Genomic DNA, 4295 nt, shown 5'->3' with positions numbered 1-4295 from the left:
TCATACTAACGTCTCGACGACTTCGCCCATATTTCCAAGCCCACATTATCAAAGTTCAGACCAACCACCCTATAAAAGGCATTTTGCAGAAAACTGATTTAGCGGGAAGAATCTTACAGTGGGCAGTCGAGTTATCCGAATTCGACCTTCAATATGAAGCTCGGACAGCCATTAAATCACAGTATCTAGCCGACTTCATTGCAGAGTTTACCGACACTCCGGAAATCCCCACAGAATGGAATCTCTACGTAGACGGCTCCTCAAACAAAACCGGAAGTGGCACAGGTGTGATAATAGAAAGCAACCAGGGAATCCGTCCCTCAAATTTGGGTTCCCTGCCTCAAACAACCAAGCCAAATATGAGGCATTACTGGCCGGTTTGAAGCTGGCTAAAGAGGTCGAAGCTCAAAAACTTATCATCTTCAGCGACTCACAAATAGTCACCTCACAAATAGCAGGAAGCTATCAAGCCAAGGATCCGACTATGAAAAAGTACCTGGATAAAACCAAGGAACAACTCAGACAACTCGGGGAATATGAGGTCCGCCACATACCCTGGGAACAGAATGCTCGAGCTGATGCGCTCTCAAAACTAGCCAGCACCAAACCAGGGGAAAACAATAGAAGCCTCATCCAGGAAATACTACAGAACCCCTCAATTTCTAAAGAAGAAAAAGTCCTAGCCATAACAGGTCGGGATCAAGGATGGATGACTCCCATAATTAACTACCTCAAAACAGAAACACTCCCCAAAGATAAGAAGGAGGCAAAGAGGTTAAAACGAGAGGCACAATACTATACCATCATAAACAACATTCTATACAAAAGAGGGATCTCAACACCACTGTTAAAATGTGTGCCGACTTCCAACACTAAGGAAGTCTTAGAAGAAATACACAGTGGCATCTGTGGCAACCATCTCGGGGTGCAAGCTCTCACCAAAAAAGTACTCCGGGCCGGATTCTATTGGCCGACTTTACAAAAAGAAGCAACAGAATTCGTAAAGACATGTCCACCATGTCAGAAACATGCCAATTTTCACATCGCCCCACCAGAGGAGCTCATCAGCATAACCTCACCCTGGCCATTTGCAAAATGGAGACTCGATCTTCTCGGTCCTTTCCCTCAAGGATCGGGACAAGTCAAGTTCCTCATTGTAGGGGTAGACTATTTCACAAAATGGATTGAGGTAGAGCCCTTAGCTAACGTCACTGCTCAAAGAAGTCAGAAATTCCTATATAGAAACATTGTTACAAGGTTTGGGATTCCATACTCCATTACCACAGACTAATGGCATTCAATTCACAGACGCAGGCTTTAGAAAGTTAGTAGCCGACCTGAACATAAAATACCAATTCACTGCCGTAGAACATCTCCAGGCTAATGGACAAGCAGAAGCTGCTAACAAAGTCATATTAGCCGGGCTAAAACGGAGATTACAGGATGCAAAAGGGGCCTAGGCCGAAGAGCTCCCACAAGTCTTATGGCATATCAAACAACTCCACACTCCACAACAAGAGAGTCACCCTTCCGTTTAGCTTACGGAATAGAGGCAATGATCCCAGCGGAAGTCGAAGAAGGATCGCCTAGAGTAATTGATGAGCGGATAATTTATACGCTTTTTGGCATTGTTTTTAGTATGATTTTAGTAGGATCTAGTTACTTTTAGGGATGTTTTTATTAGTTTTTATGTTAAATTCACATTTCTGGACTTTACTATGAGTTTGTGTGTTTTTCTATGATTTCAGGTATTTTCTGGCTGAAATTGAGGGACTTGAGCAAAAATCAGATTCAGAGGTTGAAGAAGGACTGCTGATGCTGTTGGATTCTGACCTCCCTTCACTCAAAGTGGATTTTCTGGAGCTATAGAACTCAAAATGGCGCGCTTCTAATTGTGTTGGAAAGTAGACATCTAGGGCTTTCCAGCAATATATAATAGTCTATACTTTGGCCGAGTTTAGACGACGTAAAAGGGCGTTGAAGGCCAGTTCTATGCTGCTGTCTGGAGTTAAACGCCAGAAACACGTCACAAACCAGAGTTGAACGCCAGAAATACGTTACAACCTGGCGTTCAACTCCAGAAAGAGCCTCTGCACGTGTAACATTCAAGTTCAGCCCAAGCACACACCAAGTGGGCCCCGGAAGTGGATTTATGCATCAATTACTTACTTCTGTATGATCGAGAATCTCAGATGATTAGCCGTGCTGTGACAGAGCATTTGGACCATTTTCACAAGAGGATGGGATGCAGCCATTGACAAGGGTGATGCCTCTAGACGATTAGCCATGCAGTGACAGCGCATCGGACCATTTTCCAGAGAGGATAAAAAGTAGCCATTGACAACGGTGATGTCCTTACATAAAGGCAGCCATGGAAAGGAGTAAGATTGATTGGATGAAGACAGCAGGAAAGCAGAGGTTCAGAGGAACGAATGCATCTCTATATGCTTATCTGAAATTCTAACCAATGAATTACATAAGTATTTCTATCCTTATTCTATTATATATTTTCGAAAACTCCATAACTATTTTATATCCACCTGACTGAGATCTACAAGGTGACCATAGCTTGCTTCATACCAACAATCTTCGTGGGATCGACCCTTACTCACGTAAGGTTTATTACTTGGACGACCCAGTGCACTTGCTGGTTAGTTGTATCGAAGTTGTGAATGAAAAACGATTTATTAAGACGTGCGTACAGAGTTTCTGGCGCCGTTGCCTGAGATCACAATTTCGTGCACTAAGTTTTTGGCGCCGTTGCCGGGGATTGTTTGAGTTTGGACAACTGACGGTTCATCTTGTTGCTCAGATTAGGTAATTTTCTTTTGTTTTATTTTCAAAATTTTTTTTTAAAAATCTTTCAAAAATTTCTCCTTTGTTTTTGAAAAAAATTTTAAAATAAAAATGTTTTCAAAAATATATTTTTCTTCAGAATTTTTAAGAATGAATTCTAGTGTTTCATGAAGCATGTTGAAGCCTGGCTGGCTGTAAAGCCATGTCTAGTTCTTCTGGATAGGGAATGTCAGGTGTGTCATGTCTGAGTTACATACTAAAGCTTGGCTGGCTATTAAGCCATGCCTGACCCTTTGATTGGAGCTTTAGACTAAAGAGCATAAGATTCCTGGAATTCATATTTCAAAAAATATCTTCTCCTTTTTCTTCTCATAAATTCAAAAATTTGAGTTGACTTTTTCAAAACTTTTTAAAATTTAGTTGTTTCTTATGAGTCAAATCAAATTTTCAATTTAAAAATCTTATCTTTTTCAAAATCTTTTTCAAAAATTAAATCTTTTTCATTTTTCTTATTTATTTTTGAAAATTTCAAAAATATTTTTCAAAAATCTTTTTCTTATCTTTATCTCCTAATATTCGAAAATAACATCATCAATTAATGTTTTGATTCAAAAATTTTAAGTTTGTTACTTGCTTGTTAAGAAAGATTCAAACTTTGAGTTCTAGAATCATATCTTGTGATTTCTTGTGAATCAAGTCATTAATTGTGATTTTAAAAATCAAATCTTTTTCAAAACTATTTTCAATCATATCTTTTCAAAAATATCTTCTTATCATATCTTCTTCAAAAAGATTTGATTTCAAAATATCTTTTCTAACTTCTTATCTTCTTATCCTTTCAAAATTGATTTTCAAATTTGTTTCAACTAACTAACTAACTTTTGTTTGTTTCTTATCTTTTTCAAAACTACCTAACTAACTCTCTCTCTCTCTCTAATTTTCGAAAATAGCTTCCCTCTTTTTTCAAAAATTTCTTCTTAATTAACTAATTATTTTAATTTTACTCGTAATTTTCGAAAATTACTAACCTTTTTCAAAAACTATTTTCAAAAATCACTAACTCTTTTTCAAAAATAATTTTTGAAAATTCTCTTTCTCTTTCATCTCCTTCTATTTAGTTATTCATCTACTAACACTTCATCTCACCAAAATTCGAACCCCCTCCTCCATCTGTGTTCGAATTTTCTCTTCTTTTTTTCTTCTACTCACACAGGGACCTATATACTTAGGCAAAAAGGATCCCTATTATTATTATTATTTGTCTGTCCCTCTTTTTCATATGAGCAGGAGCAAGGACAAGAATATTCTTGTTGAAGCAGATTCAGAACCTGAAAGGACTCTGAAGAGGAAACTAAGAGAAGCTAAATTACAACAATCCAGCAAGCACCTTTCATAAATTTTCGAACAAGAAGAGGAGATGGCAGCCAAAAATAATAATAATGCAAGGAGGATGCTTGGTGACTTTATTGCACCTAATTCCAATTTACATGGAAGAAACA

This window comes from Arachis hypogaea, chromosome 13 (assembly GCF_003086295.3).
Source record: "Arachis hypogaea cultivar Tifrunner chromosome 13, arahy.Tifrunner.gnm2.J5K5, whole genome shotgun sequence".
NCBI classification, from domain to species: domain Eukaryota; kingdom Viridiplantae; phylum Streptophyta; class Magnoliopsida; order Fabales; family Fabaceae; genus Arachis; species Arachis hypogaea.
The sequence above is the reverse complement of the archived record's forward strand: the minus strand, read 5'-3'. Positions refer to the sequence as shown.